Source organism: Amblyomma americanum, chromosome 8, assembly GCF_052857255.1.
Source record: "Amblyomma americanum isolate KBUSLIRL-KWMA chromosome 8, ASM5285725v1, whole genome shotgun sequence".
NCBI classification, from domain to species: domain Eukaryota; kingdom Metazoa; phylum Arthropoda; class Arachnida; order Ixodida; family Ixodidae; genus Amblyomma; species Amblyomma americanum.
The window spans coordinates 104,232,157-104,250,058 of NC_135504.1; the positions used below are offsets into that span (position 1 = coordinate 104,232,157).

Sequence of the window (17,902 nt, forward strand, 5' to 3'; positions counted from 1 at the left end):
GGATAAACTTGTCTTTTCTGTCATATTTGGCAAAGCACAGTGACACCCAAAACCGTAAACGCTAACCAATATCCGCGCCGGTCTTACACTCAACCATAAGAAAACCGTCATCGCCTAGCCCTTGATCTTAATGATGCCAGTAAGCATTTCCCAAGAGTATTCTGCTAACCCTCAGAGCGCCTCCTCACTTATACTCCGTGGAACTATAAAACACGCTTTATGGGGTGACGTCAATACCATTGGTTCATGCTTACTCACGGCATTCTCTCTCCGGTACGCATGCGTAGTCCGTCCTCCGGAAGAATCCGAGTTTGCAGTGGCACCGGCATGCTCCTTTTAAGCATATTATATGAAGTGCATCTGGGCACGTATCTTCAACGAGGAAATCTTCCAGGCATATTAACTTTTGCTCGTTAGGCCTATAGCACTCTAGTGATACATGTAAAGAATAAAAGGAGAGCATTGGAGGGGGGGAGGGGGGGAGTCCAACTGTGCCTTCTGGCATAAATGTCACGAACAAAAGAACCTTCTCCATTAGCTCCCGCCGATTGCGCCTTATATTACTTCTACTTTCACTGTTTACAGGTTGGCCACCTGTTATCTTCGCATAGATGTTTCGTTCAGTGATCACAGCGCACGGAAAATTCTGCAGCTGTCACTGCACATTCCTGTCGCTAAACTGCAATTAAATTTTAGTCCTTTCAAGGACATATCCATGAGATTCTCCGGCCATTAATGCCAGAGCTATGAGCAACATTCTTGATTAAAAGTTTTGACAATTGCAATATTTTCGAGTATTCCTATAGAAATATTGATGGTAATGGTCTATTCTATTCTTATGCAGCAGGAACTTACTTTTGTAGTCTTTCCGTCACCCTCATCGAGCAGTTAGGATACCATAAAAAACCAATGGGGAACACTTTGCACGGCAGCGAAAACGTTAATAGCAAAAAATGCAAACCTGCCGGCGGCAGATCTCCAGCCATATTGATCGGTATAGTGAAATCTTACGTTCATATAGAGGTTCCTATTAAATAAAATGATTATGCCCAGAATTCATGGGTATAGGGTAAGCTCGCGCTAACTAACTGAGCGATTAAAAGAGGAAACAGAAAACACAGCTCCTATATATGTACATACAGCTCCAATTGTGACAAAGGCGCTGCATGACAACGAAGTGCTTTTCAAACAAGCTGTTGCTATTCAAATTATTCTTTTGGCCTCGACATCACTATATATTTAGGGAAATAATGTGAATGAAGCAGTTCAGTACCTGGATTTTTCTATTTTCCTAACTGACGCAGATGTTTCCCGCCAATATCAGCCGAAGACAAAGTAATGAGTTTGAACAACTGTTGTGGTAATTTAACAGACCTAATATAGACAGTTATGACGAATTCGCTTTGCTCTCAGTAAATAATATCTGTATAGAGACATGGAAAGCCTAAAGAAGGTACCTGCGTATCTCGCAAACACAGCCTTCACTGTGAAAATGTCGACTCCTGCTGATGAAAAGTAATGAAGGTAGATGTGGCTGTTTAAAAAAGGTACAACCGTATGATATATGGTTTTCAAGACTGTTGTGTAATAGGTAATTATGTAATATTATGGCGCACCCTTCACTAAGCTGCAACTGTTATGGGTCGATAACTTCAAGCCCCTCGATCAATTCAGTTAGCAAAATTATGGGCCACTGTTTATTGACGACGTGAAGAACCTTTAAAGCAGGAGCACGCACGCCGCTCGTTTCGTCCAGAGCAACATTATCAACGATACATCACAGCCCACTTTACTACCGGCAAAGCTACATTGCGCAATTAGGGACAAGGTCAACTACAGCAATAGCACTATAAACACCGTATCTTAAACCCGTGCGCTCAAGAAGCTGGGGGTGTATCACCGGAAACATGCGATGAGTTGAAGTGCTAGTAATGCGACTCAAAACAAAACACTGTAAGCTTTTTTTATATATAACATAGCCAATATTGCATAAGCGCAACATCAGCAGCGGGGCTAAGACATAAACGCGTCTACAGGAAAGGAGCATGAAAAAACATCACGCCCTTGTAACGTAGAATGTGGAAACCTTGTCGTTGGTGCTGCCGCACTCGATTTTTTCTTTTACCACGCGGCGACTGTGTGTACATGTGGATCATCGGCATTAAGATCCACCGGTATAAATACCGTCTTCTCACAGCATTTTGCTTTTTTCTAACTGTGAGAGCTAAGAACTGTGGATTCATCAAATTACTTGACATCTTTTATGGTGACCCAAATGTTATGATGGTTGTTGCGCCTCTTTATCTTAACCTAAGAAACGTAGCAGCGTGCCAAAGCATGCATCCACAGGCGAGGAAAGGACAATACACAAGCGCTGACTATCAGTTAAATTTTATTGAAGGAAGGCGCACCTTAACTAAGGCGAGGAACAGAGTTGAAAGGAGGAGAGCGAATAATCCTGAAAGATAATAGCTAGCACAAGCAAGCAACAGGACATTAAAACTCACGCGTTAGCTGCTTCTAAGAAGCCGATATCTGCTGAAAAGGGTGATAATGAGGGAGTGCTGATGGAAGTGCTGTCATATCTCTTAATATAGTATGCTTCCAGGCTAATACGCACACTCTTCTCGACACTCTTACCTCTAATCCTAGCCCCACACAAACGATCCACGCATCATCTGCACTTACTTGCGCAGCTAAATGTTCGCAGTTATCTCTTAATTGACTTAAATTTCGAGCATGTTCCCCTAATCGTTCGGTGATGCAACGGCAGGTTGCGCCTACATAAACCTTTCCACACATCATAGGAATTGCATAAATCACGTTTGTTGAGCACTTCACAAACGGAGTGTCATGTCGTATCTGGCATCCTATTTATTTTTCTTTTATGCAGCCGCAAATGCATGGGCATAACTTTCCCATCTTGTTGTGTGGCGAAAATACAACGTATGCACCATGACTGTTGTCCACTGTCTTGATGGTGTGCGATGTCTTGTACAAGGACGGCGAACCCACAGGCTTATCGAACTTCCGACGATCCCCATCCACTCTTCTTGTTCCATTCTTCAGTTTCTGAAGCACGGATTCAGCAAAAGTAATCAAAACCGAAGGGTGGAATCCCGCAGCCACAAGTCGGCTAATCAGATTTTGCAAACTGCTGTGCATCTGATGCGGGCATGATTCTTTTGAGACAGGATTCCATACAGTGCGACGCAATGGCTCTTTTGGCAGTCTTCGAGTGTGCCCAACGATAAGGCAGCAAATCATTCTTTGCACAAGGGAAATAACCCCAGCAAATGTGTCTTTAAGAGAACGTTAGTTTCAAATCTAAAACTGCAAATCAGCTGAGTCAGGCAATTCATGGGTAAATTTTAGCCTGAGAATATGTTTCTTAAAAGCGTGTAAAACCACCTGCTGTAGAAGAGCAGTTGAGGGTCGTCTACTTTTGAAAGCGCTAAAAATCGGCAACATATCTAAATACCTTTAAAACTAGCCCCTACCTCTTAAGGTGCCTATCTAACTGCTGATCTGCTTTTGCTAAAAACGTCGCACAGTATTGGAGCCGCGCATCACCCAATACAAATTCCATAACGGTGCAAAAAGGCAGGTTGTCAACGACAATAAAAATAGTTCTCAAGTAACATTCCTCTACTACGATTCTTCCTTGCTATGAATTGTACGAAAATAGATTTCTGGCTTATGGGTCTTCGCTGTGAAGAAAACATTTAGGTTATTACCTCTCCTATTTAGTATATCCCTGGAACGTGAGCCAATATTAAAATCCTTACAGAAATTCATGAACATTGACTTTTTTCTAACGGCAGTTTTTGGCAGGAACAAAATTGTTAATAATTACCGCCTGCTGTTTTTCATTGTACATACCCATCGGCTCATGAACAACAGAGCCCGTCTCCATCTCTGCTTGAACAAACATAAGGTTAATTTCTTAAACAGAGATAAGACATAATTTAGGTGTTTTCCTTCTTCAGCGCCACCACATAATTTTCAGAGCACTTCCGCACACAGTAGACGCATTCTAGAAGACAAGGTTTCGGTCCTCTTCATTTCTTGCTTTCAAGGCCATTTTTATGTTCACTGCAATCAGCTGAGTTGCTGAAACACTAGGCTCCAAGTTTAAGGCCTTTCTGCGGAAGGATCATTACGATTCCAGAAAACGAAACATTTCCTAGGATGGTTAGAATTTTCTTCCTACCTTGTGTCACTTCCTTGTTGCCCGAGCAAAACAGCAGCACGTTCAAGACGCATCTCCAGTGGAACTCTGTGAAGTGAGCAGCTGTCTTCTCCAGTAAAACGTGTTGCTGGGCGAGTTGGCGACACATACCTTAAAAAAGATGTAGCGCAAAAGAGACGAGCACGAGAGGGAGACACGACAAAGACTACAAAGCGTTCATCTTTGTTCTGTCTCCCTCCCGTGCTCGTCTCTTTTGCGCTACATCTTTTTTCAGGTTTTCCTCAGTGACGCTAGCTTTCTGGGAGCGAGCCGTACGTGGTGGTAAGCGCGTCAAAGCAAACGAAGCAAATCTTGAAAAATGCGGACTTGCCGCCACAGTTCTCATCGCATTAATCTGCACAGTCTTTTAACACGTCCCCACGACGCTTTTACAGGGCTGCCCCTCAAGATCAAGATTGGGTCCCTCATGATCAGCTTGTGTTTGTTGTGAAAGAATGTACTGAAGCAAACGGTGACGTGTCTTTCCAGAACTCATCAAGCGTGTCGGTAGATAATTTTGTCTCTATTGCAGCTTTACTTGAGATTTACTGTTATCGTCTTCGACTTTGACAGCCTGCCCTTTTTGCAGCGCAATGGAATTTGCATTGGGTCATGCGTGGCTCCAATTTTCTGCGATACTCTTAAGCAAAAGTAGATCAGCAGTTAGGTATCTTATTGGGTGAGGGTGGTTTTAAATGTTTTTATATATGTTGTCGATTTTTTAGTTCTTCTACAAAAGCAGACTGCTTTCGCCTACCCATCTACACTAGGCGAAGTATTAGACACATTTAACAACAATGGACTGGGAGTGAACTTTACACATGAATTTCCTGAAGCAGCTGTTTACAATTTTTAGATTCGAAACTAACGTCCTCTGAAAGATAAGTCTGCTATGGCTATTAAACTCGTGCGAAAATTAACTTGCTGCCTTATGATTCAGCACACTCGAAGACTGTCAAAAGAGCCAGTGCGTCGCGCTGTATGGAATCCTGTCTCACACATTTGTGCCCGCATCAGATGCAAAGCAGTTTACAGAATCAGAATAGCCAACTTTTGGCGGCGGATTTCCCCCTTTGGCCTTGATTAATGTTGCTGAAACCCTGCTTCAGAAACTTAAAAATAGATCAAGACGAATAAATGGTGAACGTCGGAAGGTCAATAAGCCTGTGGTTTTGCCGTACTTACACAAGACTTCGCACTACATCCAGGATGTGGCTAACAGGCATGGTGTGTCCGTTGTATTTTCGGCACCCAGCAAGCCGGAAAACATGTGCGTGTGCATTTGCGGCTTAAAAAACGAAACTAGAGGATGCCAGATACGACATGACATTCAGTTTGTGAAGTGCTCAACAGGCGTGATTTATGCAATTCCCATGACGTGGTGAAAAGTTTATGTGGGCGAAACCGGCCGTTGCATCAACGAACAATAGGGAAACATGCCCGAACTTAAATTCAGTTAGAATAGAAGTATGCACATTTATGTGCGCACGCAAGTAAGTGAAGAGGCTGCATGGCTTGTTTGGGTGAGACTACGATTATAGGTAACAGTGCCGACAAGACTGCACGTGTTCGCCTAGAAGCATACTATATTAGGAGATATGGCGACACTTACATCAGCACTCCTTCTTTATCACACTTTTCAGCAGAGGTCGACTTCTAAGAAGCAGCGAACGTTTGAGTTTTTGTCTTGTTTCTTGCTTGTGCTAGCGATTATCTTTCAGGATTTTTCGCTCTCCTCCTCTCCACCTCTGTTCCTCGCCCTATTTAAGGTGCGTCTACCTTCTGAAAATTTCATGTCACAGTCAGTTCATGTATCTTGTCCTTTCTGCGTCTGCGGGTGCACGCTTTGGCACTGCTCCGTTTCTTAGGCTCAAAATGCAGCAACTGCCCGAAAAGAACCTTTATAGTTTTTATTTTTGACCTGACGCGGCCAATTTCAATGTGCAAGAAATTGCGAGTGCGGGAATGAACATCGCTTGAGAAGCCTCAGTAGTGTGTAATTATATGATGTAGGAAATGTCGTACGTAAAAACACCGCATCAATGCTAACAGTACCAAGCGGCGAACTTTAATTGATGTCACCGCATTTGCGTTTGATTTTCACGTTACAGCGTGATTTTTGCGGTGGATTCAAGTTTCGCGGGCTCACCTGCGAAGCGATACAAATAATCAAGAATGCACAGCTTGGTTATGTTCAGCGTCCAGTGGTTAAACGCATGTTGTGAGAGGAATATATGGGACACCTAATGTCGCGTTTACAATGAACGAACAGAACACCGTGGCAGCGTGGGGATGGTTGTGTCACATTTAATTGGTCCAATCCGGCACCAAATCAGCTGCAATCGCTATGACATCTCACATAGTCCAGTTGCAAGATATGGAGAGGTGGAGGCTCTAAAAAACACACTCACAAATCATCAGCCCTTTTAGAAAATATTGTCACGTAGTGGTGACGGCAGTCGAAGCAGCGATGAAGACGGACGAAAGGATCTTCTAAAAGAACTGTTTATTGGGCTGACTTGCACCCAAAATGGACTGAATCACTCGGCGGCGGCGAAGTGACAAGCGTGCTCGGCGGTCGTCGAACAGAATGCCCGCCGCTGTCGGCCGTGCTCAATTTAAAGCTGATAGCGAACATTCGAGATAAAGGGCGCAAAGTTACTAGAACATTCCGGAACAACGTAGAATCAGCTTTGCCTGGCTGCGATCAATCGAGATAAATCTAGTCGCGTCTTGCGTCGCAAACAAAGCGATAAGGTGGTGTCGCGGCAGATTTGAAAAACGAACAAACACTGCAAATATTGGCGGCCTTACTCCCCTCTCAAAGAAGCATCGACCCGATGCATTAAAACAAATAATGCGACTAGTAAGGGAAAAAAAACGGATCTTGCGAAAATAGAGCATGGAAATGCAGCGGCCTTTAGCGCGCATAATACGGCTTCAGACGGACTACATGGACAACTTCTGGTCGTACGCGGCGTCGCTGGGATGCAGTCATTGCGTCAGGGATGACTTCATAATCCAGTTCACCCAGCCGACGAAGAACCTTGTATGGGCCGAAATAGCGGCGCAAAAGCTTTTCACTCAATCCACGGCGGCGAATGGGCGTCCACACCCATACTTGGTCTCCTGGCTTGTATTCCGCGTTGAGTCTTCGTAGGTTGTAGCGTCTGGCGTCGGACCGCTGCTGATCTTTGATCCGTAATCGGGCAAGCCTTCGAGCTTCTTCTGCGCGTTGAAGGTAGGCGGCAACGTCGACGTTCTCTTCTTCTGTAACGTTGGGCAGCATGGCGTCTAGCGTGGTCGTGGCATCCCTGCCATGGACGAGCCTAAAAGGCGTCATCTGGGTGGTCTCCTGCACTGCGGTGTTGTAGGCGAAGACGACGTAAGGCAGGATGACATCCCAGGTTTTATGTTCGGCATCGACATACATATCGAGCATATCGGCGATGGTTTTGTTCAGGCACTCGGTCAGTCCGTTGGTCTGCGGATGGTATGCAGTTGTCCTCCGGTGGCTGGTTTGGCTGTAGCGCAGGATGGCTTGCGTTAGTTCCGCCGTGAATGCTGTTCCTCTGTCCGTGATGAGCACATCGGGGGCGCCGTGTCGAAGAAGAATGCACTCCACGAAAAATTTGGCCACTTCTGCTGCTGCTCCGTTCGGTAGGGCTTTCGCCTCGGCGTAGCGGGTCAGGTAGTCGGTCGCTATGATGATCCACTTATTTCCAGATGTTGACGTTGGAAAAGGGCCAAGCAAGTCCATGCCAATCTGCTGAAAGGGTCTTGAGGGAGGTTCAATGGGGTTCAGAAATCCTGCTGGTCGTGTGGGAGGAGTCTTTCGTCGCTGACAATCTCGGCATGTTTTCACATAGTGTGCGACATCGGCAGACAGTCGGGGCCAGTAATACTTGTCTTGAATGCGGCGGAGGGTGCGAGTAAACCCGAGATGTCCAGCTGTCGGCTCGTCGTGTGAAGCCTGTAGAACTTCTTCGCGGAGACAAGTAGGTACAACAAGGAGGTAGGCTGTTTTGTTCGCTGTAAAGTTCTTCTTCACAAGGACCTCATTCTGCACACAGAAAGAAGACAGTCCTCGCTTGAATGAAGCGGGGGGTGAAGAAACCTTGCCTTCCAGGTACTCGATGAGGCCTTTTAGGTTGGGGTCCGAGCGTTGCTGCTGAGCAAAGGAGCTTGCGCTGATGGGTCCCAGGAAGGCGTCCTCATCGTCGTCCAGCGGCGGTGCATCTACAGGGGCTCGTGAGAGGCAATCGGCGTCAGTGTGCTTGCGTCCGGACTTGTAAACGACGGTGACGTCAAACTCCTGGAGACGCAGACTCCATCGAGCCAGTCGGCCAGAGGGATCCTTCAAATTGGCAAGCCAGCAGAGTGCGTGGTGGTCGCTGACCACCTTTAACGGCCGTCCGTAGAGGTAGGGGCGGAATTTCGACGTAGCCCAGATGATGGCAAGGCACTCCTTCTCAGTGGTCGAATAGTTAGCCTCGGCCTTAGAAAGGGAACGGCTAGCGTATGCGATGACCTTCTCCAGCCCGTCACTTTTTTGAACGCGAACGGCACCTAGTCCCACGCTGCTTGCGTCGGTATGAACTTCAGTATCGGCGTTTTCATCAAAATGCGCAAGGATCGGTGGGGACTGTAAACGACGCTGAAGTTCCTTGAAGGCTTCTGCTTGCGGCGCTTCCCATTTAAACGGCACGTCTGCCTTCGTCAGTTGGGTCAGGGGCTCGGCGATGCGCGAAAAGTTTTTCACAAATCGTCGGTAATATGCGCATAGTCCGAGAAATCTGCGCACTGCTTTCTTATCGGCCGGCGGTTGGAACTGTTCAATAGCGGCTGTTTTCTGCGTGTCTGGGCGTACTCCTTCCTTGCTAACGATGTGGCCTAGAAACAGCAGCTCTTCGTAGGCAAAGTGGCATTTCTCTGCTTTCAAGGTTAGGCCAGACGACTTGATTGCGTCTAGTACTGTTCGAAGTCTTTTGAGGTGCTCTTCAAAGTTCGAGGCGAAGACAACGACGTCATCTAAATATACCAGACAAATCTCCCACTTCAGGCCTGCCAGCACTGTATCCATTACTCGCTGAAACGTCGCTGGTGCGGAACAGAGACCAAATGGCATCACCTTGAACTCAAACAGCCCATCCGGAGTTATGAATCCTGTCTTCTCGCGATCTCTTTCGTCGACCTCAATTTGCCAGTAGCCGCTCTTGAGGTCCATCGATGAGAAATATTTGGCGTTGCAGAGGCGGTCCAGTGTGTCGTCGATGCGGGGGAGGGGGGTAGACGTCCTTCTTTGTTATGTTGTTCAAGCGGCGGTAATCCACGCAGAATCGAAGTGCGCCGTCTTTCTTTCTCACTAGAACAACCGGTGCCGCCCATGGGCTGTTTGAAGGCTGGATGACGTCGTCGCGAAGCATTTCTTCGACTTGGTCCCGGATGGCTTGTCGTTCTCGCGGAGACACACGGTAGGGGCTTTGACGGAGAGGTCGGACGTGGTGATCCGTTATAATGCGATGCTTGGCAATTGGCGTCTGTCGCACCTTCGGCGATGTCGAAAAGCACTCACTGTAGTTTTGAAGCAAATTGCGGATCTGGTCTTGTCTGTTCCGGTGCAGGGCTGGGTTGATGTCGAAAGTGGGCGAGTTCTCTTGGTCAGGAGGTTCTTCTGCGGAGGGGTCGGAGAGGGCGAAGGAATCTCGTACGTCAGATATTTCGTCGTAGAAAGCAATCGTCGTTCCTCTGTTAATATGCCGGTATTCTTCGCTGAAGTTAGTCAGCAGTACTTCGGCCTGGCCATTGCGGAAATGTGCGATGCCTCTTGCGATGCTGATTCCTCGGTCTAGTAGCAACTGCATGTTCCCCTCGATGATGGCTTCAGTGTTTATGGCTTTCGTGGCGCCTACGGTCACGATAAAGCTTGAACGGGGTGGGACGCTCACTTCTTCCTCCAGGACACTTAGGGCAACGTGATTTTCCTGAGTTTTCATCGAAGCGATGGCTTCGTCCGTCGAAAGCGTCGATGATCGCCTGATGCTCATTAAGGAAATCCATACCCAAGATCACTTCGCGGGAGCATTGCGGTAGCACAACAAAGGTCGCAGGATAGGTATGTCCTTTGACAGTCACTCGCGCTGTGCATCGTCCTGATGGCGTAATGAGGTGGCCCCCAGCGGTGCGAATTTGTGGGCCGTCCCAAGCCGTTGTGACTTTTCTGAGCTGCGCAGTGAATGTTCCATTCATCACCGAGTAATCGGCTCCTGTGTCGACTAGAGCGGTAACTTTCCGGCCGTCGATAGTCACTTCTAGGTTGGAGGTCCTGGCTCTTGCATTGCATGTCGCTCTCGGCGTCGGGTCACGGCTTCGTCGCGTATGCGAGTCACGGGTTGGGCGTGTGGTCGAAGCTCCTCTGGGTGGCGGCGTCGATTTCAAGGTAGCTTGCGTCGTGGTCGAGGTTCTCATTGTGTGCGGCGTCGGTGCAGCGAGTGTCGGTTCTTCATGCGGCGTCGCGGGTGCAGCGTCTTCATGGGGCGTGGTCGGTGGAGGATCTTCGGCGTTTAGCTCGTGAGCAACCTCACCTCCAGAGGTTGCTGCCTTTAGTTTCCCCTACGGGGGCTGGGCGACCTTCCTCGTACCGCGGCTGCGTAGCTGCGGCGTGGCGACGCAAAGCGTGAGGTTGACGGCGATGGTGAGCGCGAAAAGCGGTTCGGCGTGTACTCTTCTCGACGCAGGTACTCGTCGATTTCGTGCGGACGTTGTCCGAAGCGTGGTCGTGGGGCGTTAACGGCAAATCCTCGAAGACCGATACGTCGGTACGGGCAGTGACGAAGAATATGGCCGGCCTCACCGCAATGGAAGCACAACGGCCGGTTGTCGGAAGTCCTCCAGGCGTCGCATTTCCTGGGGCTTGAGCGTCGGTCATAGACTGGGCGGGCGGGGGCTGGGAGGCGGCGTTGTGGAACGATTGGCTCATCTCGGGGAGGACGTGGGGGTTGTCGCTGGGGCTGAGCAGTACTTACTGCAGCGGCGTAGGTCATGGCCAGCGGTTCTGTGGCAGTCGGGGTGCCAAGTGCCTGTTGCACTTCTTCCCGTACCACATCCATCAGAGTCGCTGCTTGTGGCTGTGGGGAAGATGGCAGTAATCGGCGTAGCTCCTCTCGGACGATTTCGCGGATAACTTCCCGCAAGCTGTCGCTGGTGGTGGCCGGCGTGTCCGAACGGATTGCACAGGCAGAGGAAGGGCGATTGTACTGCCGAGCTCGAACGTCGAGGGTCTTTTCAATCGTGCAGGCTTCTTGCATGAACTCCTCGACTGTTTTTGGCGGCTGGCGGACGAGGCTTGCAAAGAGTTGTTCTTTTACGCCGCGCATTAAAAACTGAACTTTCTTTTCCTCGGTCATCCCGGGATCGGCGCGGCGAAATAGGCGCTTCATCTCCTCGACGTAACTGCGGACGGGCTCATTCGGAAGCTGGATCCTGGACTCGAGGAGTCGTTCGGCTCTTTCTTTCCTCACGACAATGGTGAATACCTTCAATAGTTCTCTCTTGAATAGCTCCCATGTCGTAAGGGACGACTCGTAGTTTTCGTACCACGTGCGTGCGGAGCCATCCAATGAGAAAAAAACGTGTCCAATCTTAGCCGCATCATCCCACTTGTTGAATGACGCCACGCGCTCAAATTGATCCAACCATTCTTCAGGGTCTTCGCCTAGGGATCCATTGAAAGTTGGCGGCACCCGCGGCTGCTGCAGTATGATCGGTGTCGACATCTTCGGCGCGATTGCGGTGCTCGTAGCCGCGTCTTTTCGCTGTCTTGTGCGGTCCGGCAGTTTCCCGAACTCAGGCTCCTCTCCCTGGAGACGTCGGCTGGCTCGCTGAGCTGCTGGCTCGTCCTCGGGTGCGAAGCGCTCAGGGCTGGCTTCACGACTTGAAGGGGGCGTCCGGAACATGGAAGGCTACCCCGCACCTCCACCAGATGTCACGCAGTGGTGACGGCAGTCGAAGCAGCGATGAAGACGGACGAAAGGATCTTCTAAAAGAACTGTTTATTGGGCTGACTTGCACCCAAAATGGACTGAATCACTCGGCGGCGGCGAAGTGACAAGCGTGCTCGGCGGTCGTCGAACAGAATGCCCGCCGCTGTCGGCCGTGCTCAATTTAAAGCTGATAGCGAACATTCGAGATAAAGGGCGCAAAGTTACTAGAACATTCCGGAACAACGTAGAATCAGCTTTGCCTGGCTGCGATCAATCGAGATAAATCTAGTCGCGTCTTGCGTCGCAAACAAAGCGATAAGGTGGTGTCGCGGCAGATTTGAAAAACGAACAAACACTGCAAATATTGGCGGCAATATCACTTCGGTATTGTATAAGCTTTTAAACAGCGCACTATGAAGCAATGTATCTGAGAAGAAATTTGCTATTGAAAAATCCCATGCTCTTTCTAAATTACCCATGCTCTTTCTAAATTAAAGATGAAAAGAAATCTCGCCACATTTACAATGAGCAAGCATGTTTATTTTTCATGTTTCATTTTTACAACAACGGTGTTTTCCTAGTGCAGACTGCTACTGTTGCGGGAAATAGTTTTTGTTATATGTGTATTGCATATTGTTTTCTGCTATTTCAAGACAATCTTATAACTGCCTTTCATATCTTCGAACGTTATTTACAGCTAATTAAAAAGCAAACCAGAATTCCAGAATTTTTTTTTACCGACTAAGCTGCATCGCATTCAGCGCTTAAAAAGTCATGGTAGACAGGAAAGCATTTCTAGAGCAATTGCTTTTACAGCTTAGCTGTCATACAGACGTCCCAGGACGGCTCGCTTGTTGCGCCGTTCCGTGATCACATTTCTACCCTTAGAACACTTCTCGCAGTGGTTTTGTCGTCTTCAGGTTGGGTGCCCGCTGAGCGGAGTGTGGGTCGGGGGATCCTTGACCATACTATGCTTTCACTGCGCCTATCTTTGCCGTCATGCGGTACAACGGGCGGTCGTGATAACCCCCAAACGCTTCGAAACGCTTCGAAACATAGCCGGGAGGTGAGAGCTCGAAGGCATGCGGCTGGCCCAACGAACGTAGAATGCGCTTTGGACACTGCCCACGAACACGCTGGCCGATAACGTCAGCAAATTGGTGCCCACACATTTTATAGACAGAATGGGAGAACTTTTAGTGCAGCCGGCGCAAGCGGGATGCTGTAAGGTATAGGACTACCGCCTGCCTGAACTTTGGCACTCCTAAATGCCAATGTTCGAAAAAAAGAACTTTGGCAAAATTCCCACTGGCACTGAATCACACACAAGATTCATGTATTTATTTTTTATTAAAGATATCTCCAACTAATTAGCATTACTTTCGATATGATTTATTCATGTCAACATTCTCTTTCCCAAGGAAAGGCATACATAAACACTCAGTTGATACAAGACCTAGGTATGGCAGTTTGACAGTAATATTTTTGATGCCGTTGTTACCTTTTCACTCTTAAAACGCACTTTGTGGGAAGCCGAGATATTGCTTAGATTTTATTCAAGGATAGCAAAATCAACTAAACCGGAAAAAAACCTGTACGTCTCTACAAGCGTGACCGACTGCCTTCTTCCGAGACTCCAGGCTATGACAAAAGTACGGACAATCGGAGCTTTCCATCTACGCATATACACAGCCTTGTCACAATTTTTGCGCTGCCTTGTGAGAAAGAAAATTGGTGGTTTAATGACGTCAGTGTCAACAGCTCATCGCGAACTGGAACTGTGCCGTGTGATTCATGTCTATGTTTAGATCTCTGAGAGCACATTACACACTGCATTCTACCACAGAATAATTTAAGCGGACTTACCGTCGCAAAAGATTCGAACTGAGTCACAGTTGGCCAAGGTTCCCATGGCAATGATCAGGGCAGCGTGTAAAACTTCCATTACCCTGGTGGCGTCACTGTACTCAAACCTAAGCAGGGAGAGCTATAATAGAGATTCATTATGGTAGCAGTGTCAGAGGACATCACTATCTACTCAGTTTCGACTCCAGCCCTTAGAAACAATTTAGAACGCCTACTTCCCTCCCTTCATTCCAGCGGCTTCTTCACACATGTTGCTAAAGAATGTGGGCAAGCTTTTCTATTTGGCAAGTATTTGGCTAACTTTACATCTTTTACGTACCTGCTTTTTTTCGCTCACTGCAGATGTCCGCGAAATACAAAAGAAAACCACGTGACAAGCCCACTTGCGCGCCGCGATAGCAGCGCTCCCAAACGTTCCGTGTTCCCGTGTAGAAACAAACAGATCATTTAGCCCGGTGTGGTGCATTCTCAATGGTGACATGGAAGCGACGCAGCAGCTGGCTGTGGGATTTACGCCAGTGGTATACTTCCCTTGCGGCGCTCTATGATAGCGACCAGAAAACGGTCCTTGGCGCTAGCATAATCGCACAGCCAGCACCCGCGTCGCAGCCCTGTCACCTTTAAAGCAGCAGCACACCGGGCTAAATGAGCTGTTTGTTGGGCAGAACGTTTGAGAGCGCTGCAATCGTGGCGCTCAAGAGAACATATCACGTGGTATTTTTCGCATTTCGCTGGCACCTGCAGAGAGCGAAAAAAACCCGATACGTAATAGATGGCAAGTAGAAACTGTTCAGTTGGGCGTTTCGTGGACTGTTCTCAAACTTTCCCTTTGGATTTTTCGCCTATCTTCTTTGCTTGCGATGTCGGTTAATTAGTCTCGACTAATTAAGAGATTAATCCAAATATAAAAAATGATGTGAGTTGCTCAATACAACAGCCAGCAACATGCATTTGGCCGCGTCGTCTTAAAGTGCCGGGGAATACTTTTTAACTCTGGCTAAAATTAGCTGGGACAGTCTATATACAGGGTGTCAAACTGGCACAATCTATCTGGATTTCGCGAAAGCCTTTGATAAAGTATCTCACCAGCGCTTGCTACTAAAACTTCAACTGATAAACCTGGACCTTAACGTTATAATATGAATACAGGAATTTTTATCTAATCGTACGCAAATAGTCTTGGTCAGCAACAATTTATCTAGCCCCCTCCCAGTAACTTCCGGCGTGCCCCAAGGATCTGTCCTTGGTCCTCTGTTGTTTTTAATATACACTAATGATTTACCTCAGTGTAGTTCCTCTAATATACGCATGTTCGCAGATGACTGCGTCATTTACCGCACTATCAATAACACATCTGACCAATCTGCTCTCCAGAACGATCTAAACAGTGTTTCAGAATGGTGCAATAATTCACTAATGACGCTAAATGCCAACAAATGTAAATGCATATCCTTCTCCCGCCGGCGCAGTTCCTTTTCCTTCCCTTACACAATTCTTAACACACCCCTAGAACTGGTGCAGTCTTACAAATACCTAGGAGTAACCCTATCTCATGATTTGTCTTGGAGCACACACGTCACTAACATTATCTCCGCAGCTAACAAAACCTTAGGCTTTCTGAAACGCAATCTTAGAAACGCCCCAGCACATGTAAAATTACTAGCTTATAAATCACTTGTTAGGCCAAAACTTGAATACGCGTCGCCCATCTGGAACCTGCACCAAGCATATCTCGCCAACGCATTAGAATCAGTTCAAAATCGCGCTGTTAGATTTATTCATGCATCGTACTCGTATAACAACAGCGTTTCATCTCTAAAAACAGAATCATGTTTATCAACGCTTTTATGTCGACGTCGCATTTCCAGCCTTTCACTGTACGGCAAGCTCTTTTTCTCATCCCTTAATCAAGCGCCATACATCACAGCAGCAGTACTTTATCTTATTGAACCAGCCATCCAGTTCAAGTTGCGCGCCCACGCGCTCGGACTACCACCTTCACTGCCTCATTTTTTTTCTGAACCGCCACCGACTGGAACGACCTTCCCCACGAAGTCTTAGGTGACTTTAACGCGCCGCATACCGAGTGGGGCTACCCCCGCAAAGCATGCGGTCGTAAGGGAGCCAAAGTGTGGGAGACAGCCCAAACACTGGGCCTGACACTACTCCTAGACCCCGACAGGCCTACTCGCATTGGAAACAGTGTCACACAGGACAGCTGCCCCGATCTCACTTTCGCCCGCAACATCCCAGACGCACGCTGGGAAAACCTCGACATGAACATAGGTAGCGACCATTATGTTCTCAGCACAACCTTCACGGCTACACACAGCAAAGCCCCCAACCGAACAATCAGGCACACTAACTGGGACGCCTTCCGATACGTGCGCGCCAAACGCACTTCGGCCCCTATAGACGACCTGGACGCATGGGCAAACGCACTTCTCGAAGACACCGCCAATGCCACCTCCACGACTACCCAGAACGAGGATGGCCCCTCTCCCGACGCCAAACTAATACACATGTGGGAGGCCCAGCGCAGTCTTAGGGCTCGCTGGCTCTGCCAAAAGCACAATCGACCCCTCAAGCTCCTTCTCGTTCGCCTCGAGCGAGAGATCGAAGCTTACTCCGTCAAACTGAGTCACGAGCAATGGCATCCAACCTGCGACCGTCTTAACGGCCAGTTAGGACGCAAAAACTCGTGGTTCTTGCTCAGACATTTACTGGACCCAACTCACACCAAATCCACATCTCACAAGAACCTCACCCGTGTCATACACGCTTTTCAGGGAACAAATGAGGAACTCCTCGCTACCCTGAAAGACAAATACATCAATACTTCCACTGAAATTCCCACCTCTTCAGGATACACGGGTGCTCAGAACACCAACATGGACGCCGACATCACGGCAGGAGAAGTCCGCGCCGCCCTCAACCAGATTAAAACCACCGCGGCCGCTGGCGACGACCACATAACCAACAAGATGCTTCGTAACCTCGAAGATCAGTCCGTCGAAGCACTCACGGACCTCTTCAACCAACATTGGCATGAGGGTCGCCTTCCAGACACTTGGAAGCATGCCAAAGTGGTTTTCATACCTAAGCCAGGCAAACGACTCGAGCTGGGCAACCTTCGGCCCATCTCGCTCACGTCCTGCCTGGGAAAGGTCATGGAACACGTCATACTCAATAGACTCCACACTCACGTAGACCAAGAGGACCTTTTCCCCCCCACTGTGATCGGCTTCAGAACCGGCCTCTCCACTCAAGACATTATGTGGCAAATCCAACACGACATCCTCGATCCGAGACCCATCCGAGCTACACGAACCATCCTAAGCCTAGATGTCAGCAAGGCTTTCGACAACGTGTCACATGCTTCCATCCTGGCAAACCTCTCACAAATGAATGTAGGCACTCGCACTTACAACTACATCGCCGACTTTCTTCATAACCGTACAGCAGAACTTCATATTGCAGACCTCCACAGTGAGAAGATCACACTAGGCACCCGAGGAACACCACAAGGAGCAGTCCTATCTCCGTTCCTTTTCAACACTACAATGAGAGGCCTCCCTCTGCTCCTGGAAAAGATACCTCACATTAAACACTCAATATATGCCGACGACATTACCCTGTGGACCAACTCTGGCTCTGACGGGGAAATCCAAAACTCCCTCCAAACAGCAATCGATAAAGTCCACTCCTTTGTACAGGCTAACGGGCTCACATGCTCCTCCACGAAGTCCGAATTACTAGTCATCAGGGACAGACGAGCTCGCCTGCCTGTCCCCGACCCGCAAGAACCTATTGTGCTTCAAGT

The 17,902-nt window shown here is 48.2% G+C and overlaps 1 long non-coding RNA gene across 1 annotated transcript in view; it reads right to left on the reverse strand.

Annotated features, from left to right (window-relative positions):
- Positions 1–281: 281 nt before the first annotated feature.
- LOC144100607 (uncharacterized) overlaps positions 282–17,902 on the reverse strand; it is a 56,410-nt gene continuing 38,789 nt past the window's right edge. The window contains exons 2-3 of the long non-coding RNA XR_013307757.1: positions 14,080–14,200; positions 282–429 (exon numbers count right to left, since the gene is read on the reverse strand). This is a non-coding gene — a long non-coding RNA (uncharacterized LOC144100607). The remainder of the gene's footprint in view (positions 430–14,079; positions 14,201–17,902) is intronic.